At 39.9% G+C, this 19,547-nt stretch overlaps 1 protein-coding gene and 1 long non-coding RNA gene across 7 annotated transcripts in view; one reads left to right on the forward strand and one right to left on the reverse strand.

The window, feature by feature from the left end:
- Positions 1-19,547, reverse strand: part of LOC122560178 (receptor-type tyrosine-protein phosphatase T-like) — a 1,397,629-nt gene that overhangs the window by 1,216,126 nt on the left and 161,956 nt on the right. The window lies entirely within an intron of this gene.
- Positions 4,308-7,295, forward strand: LOC122560179. Its single transcript, XR_006314684.1, has 3 exons — positions 4,308-4,579; positions 4,684-4,781; positions 6,017-7,295. It is a non-coding gene; the product is annotated as an uncharacterized LOC122560179 (long non-coding RNA).

Below are 19,547 nucleotides of genomic sequence, written 5' to 3' on the forward strand. Positions count from 1 at the left end.
CCTTTTTGAATAGTGTCTTGATGCAACTTTTTTGTGTGTGTTGGGGTGGTTGCTTTCTTAGTTCAGGACTTGGTCTGTGTGTGTGTGGCTTTCCTGTATACCTTTGTGGTGAATTCTCCGTTCGGTGTTCTCCGTACCATCACGTCTAGGAATGGGAGTTGGTTGTCCTTTTCTTCCTCTCTAGTGAATCGGATTCCTGTGAGTGTGGCGTTGATGATCCGGTGTGTGTTCTCTATTTCTGTGTTTTTAATGATTACAAAGGTGTCATCCACATATCTGACCCAGAGTTTGGGTTGAATTTGCGGTAAGACTGTTTGTTCTAACCTTTGCATTACCGCTTCTGCTATGAGTCCAGAGATGGGTGAGCCCATGGGGGTGCCATTGATTTGTTCATATATTTCATTGTTGAATATGAAGTGTGTTGTGAGGCACAAGTCCAGTAGTTTGAGTATGCCAGAGAAACAATAGCCAACCAGCTGGACAGAGGTTCAACGTCCTGTTGTCTGTTCTGTATGTCCAGCAGGTTGGCTATTGTTTCTCTGGCTAGGGTTTTGTCGATAGATGTGAACAGTGCCGTTACATCGAATGAGATCATGGTTTCTTCCTTGTCTATGTGTATATTTCTGATGATGTCCAAGAATTCCTGTGTTGATTGTATAGAGTGTCTAGATCCGCTGTTCAGGTGTTTCAGTTTCTGCTGTAGTTCTTTAGCCAGTTTGTGTGATGGTGTCCCTGGTCGTGATACTATGGGTCTGAGTGGGATGTCTGGTTTGTGCACTTTAGGTAGTCCATAGAATCTGGGGGTGTTGTTGCTTTCAGGTTTCATTCTCTGCAGGTCAAACCTGGTTATCTGTCCATTTCCTTTTGTAGGTTCCTCAGTGTGTTGTTTATCCTATTGGTGAGCTGTGGGGTGGGGTCAAATTCCTAGAGACATGGCACTCATCCACAGATTCAATCAATAAGCACATCGACCTGGACCCAATATACTGATCACTGCAACGGACAGCTGGAACTGACAACTGGAAGCGGCAGATTCAAACCACTACAAATGCCGGAGGAAAGATCACAGAAGCACTTCACAGGAGGCTCCCAAGCACGTCACCTAGACAGGGGACGAAACATCTGCAACACAATTTCCCAGCTCGGCAAACAGAACCACAACAAGTACTAAGCTGTGGCAAATGCGGATTTTTTCAAATTGGAGTATGTTAAATAGAGTCATAGAGATGTACAACATGGAAACAGACCTTTCAGTGCAACTCATCCATGCTGACCAGAAATCCCAACCAAATCTAGTCCGCCCTGCCAGCACCCAGTCCATATCCATCCAAACTCTTTGTATTCATACACCAATCCAGATGCCTTTTAAATGTTGTAATTGTACTAGCCTCCACCACTCCCTCTGGCAGTTCATTGCATACACGCACCACCCTCTGCATAAAAAAGTTGCCCCATAGATCTCTTTTATATCTTTCCCCTCTCATCCTAAACCTATGCCCTATAGTTCCAGACTCCCCAATCTCAGAAAAGGATCTTATCTATTTACCCTATTCATGCCCCTCATGATTTTACATAACCTGTATGAGGTCACCCCTCAGCCTCCAAAGCTCCAGGGAAAACAGCCCCAGCCTATTCAGCCTCTCCCTATAGCTCAAATCCTCCAACCTTGACAACATTCTTGTAAATCTTTTCTGAAGCCTTTCAAGTTTCAAAACATCCTTCCGTTAGGAAGGAGACCAGAATTGCACGCAATATTCCAACAGTGGCCTGTACAACTGCAACATGACTTCTTAACTCCTGTACTCAATACTCTGACCAATAAAGAATGCTAAGTCAATTGTCAGTCCACTTTTTTTTTTATACATACACAATAAATTATTTATTGGAACACAGAATGAAATTTCAAAATTGATCAATGTCACTAAACCTTGATGAGTGAGAAACAATGGGAACAATACCAATTAAATGCAACAGCGCACAAATACGCCAGTAGAATGGATACCGAGGTTAGACAAAATTTAATAATGGGAAGTGTGAATGAAACAACTCGATCCTGAATTGGAAAGACATCAGAGTTTGTATTCTGCAAAGATAAAATCAAGTTGGAGAAAGGGCTTCCTTCATCTAAAATTATTTTCTGATCTCCTTGGAGGCTCACCTACTCAACTGTTTGTGTGGAAGTAGTATTAAAATATTCTAAGAAATTCTGCCTTTATTTTCGATTTGAAAAAAAAGCCTCAGGAGCATAATTGATTTTTTCTATTTGCCAAAGGATATGAACTCTAGACGAGACAGCCTCCTACCTCTACAAGTGCCAAGAAATAGCGAATTATCTAAATTTTATTCTGGAGGAGTCTGAAGATTTATGTCCTACCAAAGAAAACCAACTGAGCTGTGTGGGAAACTGCAAGATAATCAACACTTATAATTTGTAATTTCACTGCATTACCTGTTGACATGCAGACGACAGGGTCTGTTAGTTTTTATGCTGCTGTTTTCTTTTCCAGCCACCTATTCTTTTTCAAAGTTCTTCAGAAAAGATTGCTTTTGAGGACTTTGTAAGCAGTACAGCTCGCATTTGATGGCATCTCACTTTGCACTTCATAAGCAGTAATTTAGCACAATTGCAGGTCTGATATCTGCACTCTAACTGAATGCTAGCTGTATGAACATAGTCACTTTGAGAAAGAGGGCAGGAGGTTGACAAAAAAAAAGCTAACATCTGTTTGCTGCAGCATTTCCAACAGTAAAACATCAAGCCAGGAGAATTCGGCCATGTCACTACCAGACACACAACACCAAACATGACCTCTTACTCAACTGCAAAACAGAACAAGTAGTTTACAGTAGACTATTAACAGAAATAAAACATTACAACAGGCATAAAATCTTTTAAGAAAATTGAACAAAATTTTTTATTAATGTGAAGCAAATACAAGCCAGCTCTTCAGCAGCATTCTGCCAATAAAACAGCTCAATAAATTTACCCTTGTGAAAACACCATCTCGGAAGTCATACCTGCCCCACCTGTGAATATATTGTTGCCTTGCTCAATGTCCTACTTTAAGTCAATAAGCAAAGCAAGTACCTTTACCATCTTGAAAACAAAATCCATATTTTCTTCATTTACTCTTTAGCATAATTATACACATCAAGTTTTTATACATTTAGTTGTGATGTTCCAGCTGTTAAAATATCCCCTTTCTGCATTTAATTGAGTTTAAGTGTTGCAGTCAGATGACCAGATAATTACAACACCTTTGAAATATAATTGTAGTAATAAACCTGTCTACAAGTGGTGTTAATGAAATGGACATGTACTTATTTATAATTAACCATTTATAGATAGTTTAATTATCATGTTCAGGCAGAAATGCTGAGTGCAAGACCTTTCTTGACCACCTAAGGTCCACACCATCAAGACATCACTCCACACAACATCAAGTCACAGTACATGCAGCAAAAGCAATAAATTATAAGATCTCAGGGAAAGTATTGAAGACCTGTGCTCAAAAGCTGGCTGCACCCCTGTGTACAAATACAAAATGGCATAGACTGGACAATGTGAAAAATTGCACAATACTATCTGCAAAAACCTGAGGAGGTTCACTTGCAGTCATTTTTAAAGTAAATTTCCAGCATTTTAAGAAGCATTGAAATTAAAATTTATGCCACACAAGTGCCAGGCAATGACCATCTCCAACCATTGCCTCTTAATATTCAACAGGATTACCATCATTATCAACCATCACCACAAACCCCACTATCAACTCCCACAGGGCTACCACTGACCAAAACTGAATTGGACCAGCCACATGAATAAAAGAAAAACACTGAAGATATGAAAAAATCATATTGGACTTGAAACATTAACTTTGTTTCTCTCCCCACTGATACAGTCAGACCTGCTGAATTTCTCCAGCACATATATATTGCTACAAGAGCAGGTGAGGGGCTAGGAATCCTGCTGTGAGTAACTCACCCACTGCCTCCCCAAAGTCTGTCCACCATCAATAATGCACACATCAGGAGTGTGATAGAATGCTGATTGATTGATTGATTGCTTTCACATGTACTGAGTTAGAGTGAAATGTTGTTTTGAGTGCTGTACAGGCAGATTGTACCATACAAAGTACATCAGGATAGTAGAAGAATGCAGAATAATGTGTTACAGCTGCAGAGAAGTTGCTGAGAGAAAGAGAGAGAGAGACAGAAAGATCAGAACTAACATTTGAGAGGTCCACTCAAAAGTCTGATAACAGCAGGGAAGAAGCTGATCTTCAATCTATTCGTAAATGTATTCAAACTGTTATAACTTCTGCCTGACAGTAGAGGGTGGAAGAGAGCATAACTGGGGTGGGAGGGATCTCTGATTATATTGGTTGCATTTTCCTGAGGCAGCAAGAAGTATAGATGAAGTCAATAGATGGATGCTCCACACTTTCTTGGGTGAGTGCAGCTTCAACAGCACTCAAGAAGCTTCTCACTATCTGGGACAAAGTAACACTTGATTGGCACCATGTTCACAAACATTCTCTTCTTAACCTTCTCTTCCCCAAGGAAAACTGTCCAAGCATTTGTAAGCTATTTTCATAATTGAAATTTCTCATCTCTTTCAATAATAAGCAACTTAACCATATTCCCATGGCACTTAACAGATTATTACAACTGAATTCTCTACAGATGGTGCAGTCGTGGTAGGCCACATGGCCATCTTCTGTACATTCTTTAATGCCATCATGTCCTGAAGTGTGATGTTCAGAAGAGGCCCAATCCTCCAGGTGAGGCTAATCTAATTGATTTTATATGTCTAACAAGACTAGTTTGCCCTTGTACTCTATCTTCCTATCAACAAGGACTAGAATACTGTATGCTTCATTCGCTGCCTTTTATTCCATGGCCTCTAACTTTTCTCACAGGTCTGTTGTGGTATTTTATCAAGTACCTTTTGGAAATCCATGCACATCACATCAATGGCATCAACATGAACACCAACACTCTCCATTTCCTCTTCAAAAAATTCGAGCAAGTTAATGCAACATAGTTTTCCCTTCTGAAATCCATGCTGGCTGTCCTTAATTATCTTGCATTTGTCCATATTGCTATTAATTTCATGACCAAATTATTGTTTCACGACCAAAATTAAACTGATTGGTCTATTATATCTAGGTTTATTTTTACACCTCTTCTTGAACATTTACAATTCTCCAGTCCTCTGGCTCCACTGCCGAATCTAAAGAAGATTGAAATATTATAGCAGTTGCCTATCGTTTCTACTCTCACCTCCCTCAGCACTTTTTGATGTATCTCATCCAATCGTACTATCATATCAACATTAAATTTTAAGTTAAAAAAAGAAAGAATTGCGGATTCTGTAAATCAGAAACAAAAAACAGAAATTGCTGGGAAAGCTCAGCAGGTATGGCAGCAGCTGTAGAGAGAAAGCAGAGTTAACATTTTGAGTCGGGTTCTGAGGAAGGGTCCCTCAACCTGAAACATTAACTCTGATTTCTCTGCACAGATGCTGCCAAACCTGCTCAGCTTTCCCAGCAATTTCTGTTTTTGTTAAGTTTTGAGTTTATACTTTATTTTTTTAAAACAAATCTCCAACAATAATTAAAATTCTGAAATAATGAGATACCACATTTTGTGAAAGGTAATTGTCTGTGCCACAGAAGTTGATTGGCATTAACATGTCATCAGAAATGAGTTCAGGAGAGCCATTCTGTAATTATAGGGACTTCACATGTTTCCACAAATTTAAAATGCCAGATATTGTGGCTAGGGCATCAGTATAGCACATCTTGGACAGCACCTTCCCGATTTCCACATTTATCTGGGTATGTACAGTTAGTGGACGTGCCTGTACAGTTTACACTATAACATTGGTGAATGCTGTTAGCTTCAATGTTATTTGTGAAGCAAATTCAGACCAACATTTTTTTCATGTTGCTTTCCTGCTCACAATTGTCTGTATTGAAAATATTAAATATAATGTTCCATTTGTAACTTTCAGAAAACATTGTACCAACCATGATTTGAGGAATGGAATAATCACACGTAATTTTGCCGAAAAGAAAGACAACTTGAATTTATATAGCATCGGATGATCCTGCTGAATGTTCTTCAATTAAACAGAATTTAAGAATTGCTGCTGTTATGATGACAAGTGCAGGCAATCGTGCTATGAAGGCAATTGCACACTTATTTGACTGTCTAATTGAGACAGGTTTAATGATCAGGCTACTAAGTGTCCACTAAATTCTTCTTTGATCAGTGCTAAAGGATGTCCAAACATCTCTTGAGAAGTAAAATGCTGTCAGTTAACATCTGATCCAAAATGATATAACAGTTCCTTAGTATTTCTTTGAACTGGCAGCTGAGATTGTGTGATAAACACATGTTGAAAATGTTCTTAGAAGGGTATGGACTGAGACACAAACATTGCACTGACTTCAGCTTTCAATACTAATCACTAACAATTTCAATTTTATATTTACTTTGCAAAGCCAATTTTAAATGATAATACTTCAATAACCTTAGTCTGCCTTCAGGAACAGAAACAATTTCCCAAACCCATTAATAATCTATTCTGTCTGGTTACGTAAACATAACCATTCAAATATTTGTCTTGCAACTTCCCATGTTCCATCTTTCCTAAACTTGATCAAAGAAAGCTCTGTTGTCCATATTTTAACACACATCAAGTCCCATTCACCCATCACCTGTGAACTGACCGACCATGACTGGCTCCCAACACACTAGCAACTTAAATTTAAACTTAACATTCTCATATTTCTGTTTAAAACTTTTTCATAACTTTGTCCTTCTACCTCTTCTACTACCTTGATCACCTTATTCTGAGGGTTCCCCAACTCCTTTACCTTTTTGTTGACAGTGTGATTTCAACTAACCAAGTCCTTTGTTCTGGACTACCCCACATAAATCTCATTATGTCAGCTTATTTCTTTTCTCCATTTCCCTTAAATTGCATCTCTTTGACCAAACCTTTGTTTAACAATCTTATTATTTCCTTGGGATGGCTCACACTTTTCTGTGAAATATCTAATGATCTTTCAGATATTAAAGATGTCATACAAAGATGAAGCTTTGTGCTGATATTATTTTATTTCATCATAACACCTCAGTATAAGTAAATGTTACATATTAAGTAACATCACATGAAGCATTTTGGAGATGCCTCGATGCAGGTTTCTCCTGGGTTAGTTAGTGCTCCATATTCCACCTTCAAACGTTAGAAGTCACAAAAGATGTACATGAAATAAAATTATTATTATGAATTATGATTCAGAAAAGAGAATTTAATATCTGTATGGTTAAGAGGCCTGTGTTTAGTTTGCATCTCTAATGTATCATGGATTAGAAGGGTTTGGGAAAATTTAGACATATGATACAAACTTTCAATATGTATTAAAAATTTGCAACAGATTGATATAATCACTATACATTATGCTACCCTGCTGGTTTGCTTAAATAGTTCATCGGCTAAGAGTGAACAAATCATTACTCGGGTGGTCAAAGCCCAACAAACAACATAAATCATAGCTGCTAACTTTCTCAAAACCAACAATGGTCCAAATGGATTTTTATAATACTACAAATAGTTATGCTCACAAAGCTCACTCTGCAGAGTCAACATATTGATTAGATAATTAATACAATAAATGATATATTAAAAATTCAAATATATTTACTCATAAAGCAAACTTTAATATGCCATAAATGTCTGCCATGAACTTCCGTTTCAAAGGTGTTCATCTTACAAAAGATCCTATGTTTGATTCCTCTAACCTGTACTGAGCACATTATTGTTCATTACATGAAGAGAGACTCAATAACATTGGGGATTCCGGTCTTGGGAAGAATCTGTGTTACTGTATTTGAAGACATCTGCAAATGGGTCCAATATTAGACAGGGGAGTCAAGGTTTACAACCGAGCAGTTTACAAATGGCCAAACCTGCTGTCAGTCATGAAATATGTCCTCCTTTAAAATACAATGTATATATTTTTGGTGAGATACACTTGTATTTATATAGACCTTTTTACTGTAATGAAACAACTTATAACATTCCACTGTAGCATTAAAAAGCAAAATTAAATCCTGAACAACAAATTAATATTAAGACAAATGGTCAAAGCCTAATCCAAAGAGTAGGCTTCAAAGAGGAAAGAGCATAGAAGAATGAAGAGTTTTGGAGGGACTGAACAGTTTAGAGCCGAAGTCACAGACAACATGCACCAATGGTAGAGCCATTAAAAGCAGAGATGCTCAAGACACTAGAATTAGATGATTTCAGATATCATGTTGGGTTGTAATGCTGGAGAATCAAGGATAGGATTGGGAAAGGCCAGGGATGGATTTGAAAACAGGAATAAGAAGTTAAAAATTGAGGCAATACTGAATCAGGAACCAATAGATGAATGGGACTTGTCTTGAGCAAGAATATGGCTGGCTGGTAGGATCTGAGAAGATGACCAGGAGCACATTGGAATTGTTACATTAAAGACAACAAATTGGCACTGATGAAGATTCCTGTGGCACATTATCTATGACAGGGTGAAGTTCGCTGAATATATGGGGGGTAAAATAGGCGGTCTTCATATTAGTATGTTGTAAAGAACACATTGTTTTTTGGGAGTACTGTAGAATAGAAATGCAAAAAGGTATTGCTTGAAACTAAAGAAACTGTGTCAGAAGATGTTTGCAATTTTCAAAATAAATCATTAGAATACACTGTGAGTTGTACCTACAATGCTGCCTTATTCAAACAGTGAAGGAGCACTGCAGAGAGAATAGCACTGCCTGTATGTGTTGAAGACAATTTTGTCCAGGGACAGACTTTGGATCGGCTTTTCAATTGAGACCAGTTGTTGGCATGATAACAACTACTTGCTTGGTTCCTGGTTGGGTGGTGGTAGTTTTGGGTGCAGAAATACAGTATCAACATTCAGCCCGCCAAAAGAAAGCATCCTTCTCTCTCTGTTCGTTCTGTGCGGAAAAGTAAAAGAAAACCCTAAATAACTACTCTCCCTTACCTTTGTCTGTAAGTTGTTCTCTGCAAATGCCTTGTTGAAAGAAAAAGGAGAAAAGCCATCATCAGAGGCAAGGAAATGGCACGTGAATGAAACACTGAGAATTAGTGTATCCATAACCTGATGCCAGAAGCAAAGAATTGGAAGGAAAAGGAAAGCTGACCAAGACTGCTGCCAGAATTGTGCTTCACTGACCCTTTTATTTCTCTTATTGGCTTTGTCTTGTCTCTTTGCCTGTCAGCTTATATGTGTATGGGAATTTTACATCGGGGTAGAATTTAAGTTATAGAGTTTTAGAATCGCAATTCAACTTGTCATTTTCCTGGAACTGATTAAAGGATAGTTTGTCAGTCTTTTTTGTTGCTTGAAACATAAAACCCAGTGTAAATATTCTTTTAAACTGAATTAAAGACGTACTAGAAATGGAGGCAGTCCACAGAATGTTCACTAGGTTGATCCTGGTTATGCAGGGATTTTCTTGTGAGGAGAATTGGAGAAGGTTTGGCCTGTAAAATGGAGTCTATAAGGATGAGATGTAATCTTATTGAAAGAAGCACAATTCGTTCAGGAGGTGGGGATTTGACAGGAAAGATATGGAGATATTGTTTCCCCAAGTGGGAAGGTTGCCCAGTTAGGACAGAAATGAGAAGGAATTTGTTCTCTCAAAGAGGGGTGAATATGTGGAATCCTTTAATGTAATGGTTGTTCAGGCTGTGTCGTTAGGTATACTCAGGATAGAGATAGATTTTTGATCAGTAACAGAATCAAGGGATATAGGGAAAAGGCAGGACAATGGAGTGAAGATTATCAGATTGGCCATGATCTTATTGGATGGTGTGGAATAGCCTGTGTGTTCTCCTACTTTTTATGATATTTTAGACAGATTGGAAAAATTGGGTAATGTGGTAACTTAATCAAACTTTCATATTCATGATGACTCCAAGTTTTGTGCAGTTGATTTTCAGCATACCATCCCAGTGATTGTGATGACGGACAGGTGATCAGTAGTTCAACTCAGGGTCAAATCTAGTTCCATGGTTCCAAACATTCTGGTTCAGTAGGAGGCAGTTGAAAGGAAGCTGGGCAACTGAATTTGTACCTGGAACCAATATACCCCTCTAGTCTTCCTAAAGTTTGATTGGAAGAAAATTTTGCTCGTCTGATCAGATATCTTTTGTTTCAGTATAAGCCTTTTGTTCAGAGATCAATCTCCCCGAAAACAGATATTGCTGGAACAACTTTTTTTTTTAACCTGCTAATATACATGGCTCATCTTAAGGTCAATGCTTTGATTCTCTGCAGTATTCTCTCCTGTGCTCTCTAGCCCCATTCGCCAATCCAATCTCCTTTGCTGTGGTTCAATCTTTGGCCCCCACTCAGCTTGTTTTTTGGACTCAGAATAAAATTACAATAAGTATGCCACAGGAGAGCAGTAAAGTATATTTAATGATATTTTGGCTAGAGATGAAAAAAATCATTTTCGCACAACACCAAACACGAAGGCAAAAGTAAAACAAGATGCCAAGAAAATCACATGAATGCTCAAATTATGAAATTAAACAGAAAATGTGGAAATTGTGCAGCAACTTCGATTGTACTTGAGGAAGGAAAGACAGGTTAATAGCAATAAAATAGGTTCACAATTCAGATAATGATCAGAATGCAGCTTTTCAGAAATAGCCTGTTGAGGGCATACAGTTCTACTCCCTGATGACAATGTTATAGAATGGTTGAGCTGGAAGTCAGGCACAAGCAGGCAGATCCCCAGAGAGATGAGACGTGTTTTAGAAAGATATCAAGCTAGAATTTTATTCACCTTCCTTTTATCAGTATAAAATAGGTCAGCGCTTTGAAGAAAATATTTTCCTTGAGGATTATTTTCAACTTTGAGGACAGACATTGAAGATGGTTAGGAGGGTAATAGTGCTAGTTTCACGCTTTACATCAAGGAAAAAGATATGATGGAAACAATCTTTTGATTTTGCAATTCTTTATTCTTCTTAATGGAGAAAATTCTAAGTAGGAAATTACCGTCCATATTAAAATAAAACAGGAAACAAGCAGATTGATCTGAAGAAATTAAGTTGGCCCATATTGATTTGACCTTTTTAAACTGTTGAAAGCAAGACTATGTTTCTTTGCTGCTGTCATAAGCTTTTGGAGGCTTTTCTCATGCCCATTTTTAGTTCTTCCAAGGATGACAACATCATCTAAAATACAGAGAAGGCCTGGTAGATTCTCAATGAGACAATCCATCCATTGTTTAAAGTTATCCTGCCTGATGGATACCCCATGGATAGAATGTCAGTCTCATTATGAGCAAATCTTGGCCGCACGACACTGTGCCAATTTCCTGAATTAATCCTGTGTAAGATAATGATTGTATAAAAGATGATACTTGCAACTTTATCAATTGTGGCATGTTGTTCATTCCTTTTATGGATATATCACTTGGATGGAGAAATGGCATCAGCTTTTCTCACAGCAACCATCTGGTAGATCACATTGACCAGATGTACTACCTGAGTTGTGTTGGTGAGCTTTGCATATACATCTTGGACTTGCGTGCTATGGATGGTAGTTTGAAATATGTTTGATATTGGTCCCTGGTTGACTCTTCTTCATATGCTGCTGCGAAGCATCGTGTTACACTTTGTATTTCTCTGGGCAATTAGACTTCTTGCACATTTTAGCTCAATGTTCCCTTCCTTTATTAAATTCTAAGCTCTTTATATACCAATATAAAAATCTGAATTGCTGTGTAATGCTTTGTATTTATGTTTTTTGTTGTTGGCTCTTTTGTTTTTGTTTACACCATGTGTGATGTTTACACCAAACAGAAGTTGTGATGATGTTAGACATGCCCTTTTCTGGGGCTTCCTTCCAAAATATTGCAAGTGACAGATGTTGTGTCAGAGGAAGGACTGAGCAATGCAAAGAGCAGTTACTCCTGCGTCTCTGCCTGTGCCCTGAGAATGCTGATACAGAGGAGTCACTCTATGCTGTCTACGGGAGTCCCAGTGACCAGCAAACAGCAAGTACGCTGGCAAGGCCATGCACTGAAACACTAGGTCATCAGAGAAGCTGGAAACGCCTGCTCCTGAACAGATGTAAGGTACTTACAAATACTGATGCTGAAAACGAAGGCTCTACACTCTGAACAAATCAGATCAGATCACTTTGATCCTGGATGGTTGCTTGTAAACTTCAGTCCTGAATTATTAGTGAGAGTTATGTAAAATCCTCATAACTGTCTGCTGATATTATCTTTTAGTGCCAATTAGCTGCAACCAAGATTTGATTTCTGGGTAAAAGACTACTTCCAACATGATATGAGCTGAGTGTTCCCTTTAAGTTAGCCCTTATGAGATGTACTACAAAGACCAGATTCTAGTTTTGTTAATAAACTTTAAGGCATCTACACATTTACAACAAGACCTCAGACTTTTTTTTATCACTCATTTGTGGACATGGGCATCATTTGTGGGACATAGTGCCCATCCTAATTGCCCTTGATAATGAGGTGCCTTCTTGAACAGGAGCAGTCCACCTGCTGTGGGTTGACCTACAATGCCATTACAGAGAGAATTCCATGATTTTGAGTCAGAAGCAATGAAGGAATGGCAACATAATTCCAAGTCAGCATGATGAGTGGCTTGGAGGGGATCTTGCAGGAGGTGTTGCCCTTGCCCTTCAAGATGGAAGTGGTTGTGGGTTTGGAAGCTGCTGGCAGGTGAATTTCTACAGTGTATCTTGTAGATAGTATACATTGCTACTCCTGAGCATATGTGGTGCAGCGAGTGGATGCTTGTGGACATGGCATCAATCAAGCGGGCCGCTTTGACCCAGATGGTATCAAGTTTCTTGGGTGTTGTTGGTCCTGCACCCATCCAGGAAGTGGGGAGTATTCCATCACACTCCTGACTTGTACCTTGTGGATGATGTGGAATCAGGAGGTGAGTTACTTGCTGCATTCCTCGCCTCTGACCTGTCCTTGTAGCCACTGTGTTTATGTGGGAAGTCCCGCTGAGTTTCTTGTCAATGGTAACTCCCCAGCATGTTGATAGTGGGGTATTTATTGATGGTAATGCTATTGAAAATCAAGGGGCAGTGGTTAGAGTGTTGCTTATTGGAGATGGTCATTGCCGGATTTGTGTGGAGCGAATGTTACTGCCTCCTGTGAACCCAAGACTGGATATTGTCCAGATTTTGTTGCATTTGAACATTGGCTGCTTCAGTATCTGAGGTGCTAAACATTGTGCAATCATCAGTGAACAGCCTTATGATGGAGGGATGGTCATTGATGAAGTAGCTGAAGATGGTTGGGCCTAGGACACTACCCTGAGGAACTCCTGCAGAGATGTTTTTGGAGTTGAGATGACTAACATCCAAAAACCACAACCATATTCTTATATGACTCCACCCAGCACAGAGTTTAACTCGGGCTCTTTAATGCCACAATCGGTCGAATACAACCTTGATGTCAAGGGCTGTCACTCTCACGTCACCTCACCTCTGGAATTCAGCTCTTTTGTCCATGTTTTAACCAAGGCTATAATGAGGTCAGGAGCCGAGTGGCCCTTGCGGAATATAAATTGTGTGACACTGAGTAGCTTATTGCTGAGTAGGTGCTGCTTAATAGCATTATTAACGATACCTGTCATCACATTACTGATGATCGAGAGTAGACTGATGGGGTGGTATTTCCCAGGTTGGATTTATCCTGCTTTTTGTGTACAGGACCTACCTGGGCAATCTTCCATGTTGTCAGCTGAGTGTTGTAACTGTACTGGGACAGATAGAACATAGAACATTACAGCGCAGTACAGGCCTTTCGGCCCTCGATGTTGCACCCACCTACGAAACCAATCTGAAGCTCATCTAATCTACACTATTCCATTTTCATCCATATGTTTATCCAATGACTATTTAAATGCCCTTAAAGTTAGCGAGTCTACTATTATTGCAGGCAGTGCATTCCACACCCCTACTACTCTCTGAGTAAAGAAACTACCTCTGATATCTGTCCTATATTTATTATCCCTCAACTTAAAGCTACGCCCCCTCACGTGAGCCATCACCATCCGAGGAAAAGGCTCTCGCTATCCACCCTATCTGACCCTCTGATTATCTTCTGTGTCTCAATTAAGTCATCTCTCAACATTCTTCTCTCCAACGAAAATAGAATCAAGTCTCTCACCCTTTCCTCGTAAGACCTTCCCTCCATATCAGGCAACATGCTAGTAAATCTCCTCTGAATCCTTTCCAAAGCTTCCACATCCTTCCTATAATGCGGAGACCAGAACTGTATGCAATACTCCAAGTACGGTGCACTAGAATTTTGTACAGCTGTAGCATGACCTCATGGCTCTGAAACTCAATCCCAGTACTAATAAAAGCTAACACACCAAATGCCTTCTTAACAACCCTAACAACCCAGGTGGCAACTATCAGGGATCTATGTACATGTATTCCGAGATCCCTCTGCTCATCTACACTACCAAGAATCTTACCACTCGCTCAGTACTCTGCATTCCTGTTGCTCCTTCCAAAGTGAATCACTTCACACTTTTCCACATTAAATTCCATTTGCCACATCTCAGCCCAGTTCTGCAGCTTATCTATGTCCCTCTGTAACCTGCAAAATCCATCTACATTATCCACAACTGTACCGACCTTGATGTCATCCAAAAATTTACCAACCCATCCTTCTACGCCCTCATCCAGGTCAGTAGCTTTGCTAAAGGTGCAGCAAGTCTGGAGCACAAGTCTTCAGTATTATTGTCAGAATATTGTCAGGGTCCATAGCTTTTGTAGCATCCTGTACTTCCAACCATTTCTTGATGTCATGTGGATTGAATCAAATTGACTGAAGACTGGTATCCGTGATGCCAAGGGCTGTCACTCTCACCTCACGTCTGGAATTCAGCTCTTTTGTCCATGTTTGAATCAAGGCTGTAATGAGGTCAGGAGCTGACTGGCCCTAATGGCTCGACCACTGAAGGATGCAAGTCTGCATTCTGCATTTACTGACTACATGTAATAAAGATATAGTGACTGTGAACAATCTACTAGTATTACTGAAGGTGAAGTGCATTACCTTATGTTATTACCATCTAACTATCTTAAAGGTACATTGCCTGTCTGGTCTGGGACCAATGCCATACTACAACAATTTGTACTCTTAAGCTTTTAATGTTAGTTTACTATTTGTTGATAAGCATGATATTCAACAATTAAACTTGTAATACTCAAGATACAAATCCATGCCACAAAATCTGTATGAGAGATCAGGTGTTATGCGTTTGTTCGTTTGTTATCATTTCTGTCTACATTATAATGTAGCAGTCATCCCAACGTCTGCATCGTCAAGATAAGCACAGATCAATGAGTATTGAATCCATGCAGCCCACACTTCCAATGAAACCTATGCTTCTACCCACTGCTACAACTAAAACCTTGAATGATTCCTAATGTCTTGGTTCATGCCCCCTACACAGAACACTGTTCAAGGTAATTGGGTGAATGAATGCTTCCTGGCATCAGTTCTTCAGATAACTTTCTCTTTTATTTTGTATGTTATACATTTCTTCAAAGGTCATTTACCTCTTTTCATGGTTGCAGATTCTGGATGTTTATAACATTCCTTCATAAGTCAATCCTCTGATATTACAATGTTGCTTTTCTCTCCATTACTTTCAGAACTTGGATCTTTATATAGAATTGAATATAAATCTTTACCAGAGCATTGGACACCATGATCCCCTCAGACTTGTTAACTATTGATCTCGAAATAAAGCCAAGCTTCAGTTTGCTTTCTCTACTGTGTCTCTGAAATGACTGGAAATGATCCATGTTAACAAAACAAAAGTGGAAACAAATAAACCATGTTACTCTGGGATGCTCCTCTGCTATTCAATAAGATCATTTCTAATATTTTACCACAATTCCACTTTACTATCCTATCCCAATATTCTTTGCTTCCTTAGTATCTGACAATTTAGTCAGATACTAGTATTGAACATTTGAGTAATTGATCATCCCTATCCTTTTTAGTCAAAAACATTCCAAACATTCACAATCCTCAGTGAAAAAATTACTTCACATCTTAGTCCTAATGTTTACCCTGAGCCTGTATAAGACTTAATTCTAAACTCTCCAATCAGTGAGCTTCTTTACAATATCTAAACTGACAGGGACCCTCAGACTTCCATAAGGTTAAAACTCATTCTTCTGACCTCCAGCAGACATAGACCCATTCTACTGAATCACTCTGTACAAGACAAAACTTTCCTCCCAGGATACAATCTGTTTGAATCAAGCATCATTCCTTTATTTCTTTAAGAGTTCACTGAAGTTATTTTGAAATCATTAAATAAACTGTTTTATTTTAGTTGGATTTACGTGTTTATTCTGATACAACTGTGTTATCTGTTAACTTCCATTTAAGAGTTATTTCCATTGGTTTGAACTTTGGCAAAGTATATTTTGGTGACATTCACTGTGGCCAGTTTGACTTGTCCCTGTTGACTTTCCTCCATTCACCAGCTTATTAATAATGTAACTGGCCTCTTTCACACCCGTCTTGTGGAATCTAGCATCAGGGCAGGGGACATACTCACGGCTGCCAACAGATAATGCAGCATGTCCAATTAATGGCTCCTGCTCACCTCATTGTCCGTGCGAGCTGAACCTTCCTGTTCTCTGTGCTTCCTACTCACTCAGTAGGGACACTTCACCATCTCTCCTGCTAGTACGTTGCCACTAACTGCTCTTCCATCCATTCCCACCATACTCAACTCTCCTTTTGTGACCTCAGGTCCATAGAACCACACATATTACAATCTAAGATTGGTGTTCAATCTCCTCCATTATTACTGAGGACATGGCCCAGAAAGCGAAGCTGGCACCTGTTTTAGTGATAGGAAGCTGGAGACACTAATGGATGCTGTGGAGGAAATGCTACCAGATAGAGCCAGTCTGGGCAGAGATAGCAGCTGGATCAGTGCATATTCCAATACAAGCACAGCATGTTGATGATTGGACTCTCACAAATGATTGCTTTCCCTGATTGAGTTTCCTTTGGTAGGGCAGGGAGATGGTCTTCTGATCTTCTGAACACAGCAGCACTGAGTGCCATTAGTTTCGATCTGCTATCTCACATTCACGGAGCCACCACTCACTCTAATTATGCCACAAAAAACACCTCTCACCAAGACAAATGGACGACAGTGGTCACTATTAATATAGCATGTGCAATCAATGGTTCCTGCTCACTTTGCTGTCCCACAGAGCAAACCCTTCCTGCCCTCTGTGCTTCCTACTCACTCAGTCGGGACACTTCACATCTCTCCTGCTAGTGCGTTGCCACTAACTGTTCTTCCATCCACTCCCATCATACTCAACCCTCCTTTTGTCTCATTGCAGAGCAAAATGTGACATAATAAGGTCCAGATAGCCGAGACTGGTGGTGTGCTGGTGGGCATAAAGCTCCTCACACCATGTGAGGAGAAAATGCTGATCTGACAAGTAGGATGTGGGGATGAATAGACTTCCATGGGTAACCAACCCAGTAAGAGTCATTACGCTGTGCTGTGTTCTCTCCAATTAATGCTAGTGCTCACTCATTTGTATCCTCCACAAGCTTTTAGCCCTTTTCAACAATTAATTCCCACTCTCCCCACTAATAGGACCCTGCTAACCTCTAGATAGAGGCCATTCTAAAAAGGAAGGCATTTAACCCTCAGAGGATAGACAACTAAGACTACTGCCTGCAATATGACATATGACCACCCCACTCCCCCCCAATCCTTCGTGGGTCCATTTTTAAAGGATGCAGCATACATCAATGATGTGATACATCCTTTCTGGGTTAAATTGCAAGACGTTGCTGGAGCAGTACAAACATCAAAATCTCATCCTAAAAGCACATGGTCTGTTCCTCTGTGTCTCTGGTGGAAATAATGGCAAGTTTGTATCTCTGTTCTGCAGTCTGCAGGTTTAACGAAGAAATAATGGTCCCTGTGTGGAGGGAGTAGCCCTGGACTGTCAGCATCTGTCCCTGTAAAGCCTAAGGTCACTGGCAAGATACAGGAACCTATGAGTCCTCCAGCATATACATGTCATGGCAGGTCCCAGAGTATCTGCTGCACACTTCCAAATCTGGCATCAATAGCCACTCATCAATCGATACATTATACATTCAGATGAGTGGAAATCGTTTCTGTTCACAAGCACTGCATGTTGATGATTGGACTCTCACAAATGACTGCTTTCCCTGATTGAGTTCCCTTTGGTATCATAAGGACTGATCCCTTTTGACTCTCAGTCATGACCACTTACTTGGAGCATATGCAAAGTATTTACTGTATACACTGCTGACACATGTTGTCAGTTTGAGACTGGCATAGCAGGGTGCCATGCAGTAACATGTCCACCTCCTTGACTGCACAGTGCTCTGAACTGTGCCAAACAGCAATGCAAGCAACAAAGGCTGGCAGTATCCAAGGAAGTGTAAACTGAGTGAATGCTGAAAAAGTAAGCTTAAAGCTAAAAGTTGCTTCATGTCCAGATGCACATTGTGCCCTGGCAGAAGCATGCAAGTCATGGTCTCTGATCTCCAGAGTGAAGTCCTGAAGGACTTAAATTGTGCTTGAGTTGGTCTGAAAGCTGCCATGTTGCTGTGGTGAGGCTGGTGGTTTGGCAATGCCAACTTGTGTGAAGGAGGTGGTGGAAGAGGACGGTGCCCATGAAGCCTGGGGAGAAATGGTGGTGATGGTGAAATTGTATAAAGTCCAAGAGAAGTGAGCAGAGAGGTGCTGCTGCCAGGTAATGACTCTGACTGTCCTCCCTGGATTTGGTGCTGTCCAGCTTCTCAGGGAAAGAGGGGAGAATTTGACTCATAAAGGTCCACAAAAAGAGGCCCTTTGAGCCATTGAGTCTGTGCCAGTCAGAAATAACCACCTAATGATTCCAATCCTTATACCTGCACTTGGCCCATAGACTTACATGCATTGGGACCATAAGTGTACATCCAAATATTTCTTAAATGTTATGAGTATTTCTCCACCTCCCACCCATAAAGGCAAAGCCTTGCAAATTCCTACCAGCATCTTGATGAAAAACCAATTCTTCATATCTCCTCTAAGCCTGCTGCCCTTTACCATAACTCTATGCCTCCTGGTCACTGATCCCTCTACCAAGGGGAAATTGAGAGCTGCATAGAAATTAGATGAGATGAGCGAATAATGAGATGCAAATAAATAGATATAAGAGACTTGCTGATCATTAGTTAGACACAGAACTCATCGTTTAAACCCATTGTTTAAGGGAAAGATTGGAAAATGTTTTCCGAATGTTGAGAATCTGGTTTTTCCATTTATGTTGTATTTACTACTATTTTTCACTAATGTCTGCCTTGATCAAAATTTTGCCCATCGCATTCAAATAATGGGCACTCCATCCACTCCCACCCCGCCCCCCGCTGCCACA

The sequence above is a fragment of the Chiloscyllium plagiosum genome, chromosome 20 (assembly GCF_004010195.1).
Source record: "Chiloscyllium plagiosum isolate BGI_BamShark_2017 chromosome 20, ASM401019v2, whole genome shotgun sequence".
Lineage (NCBI taxonomy): Eukaryota > Metazoa > Chordata > Chondrichthyes > Orectolobiformes > Hemiscylliidae > Chiloscyllium > Chiloscyllium plagiosum.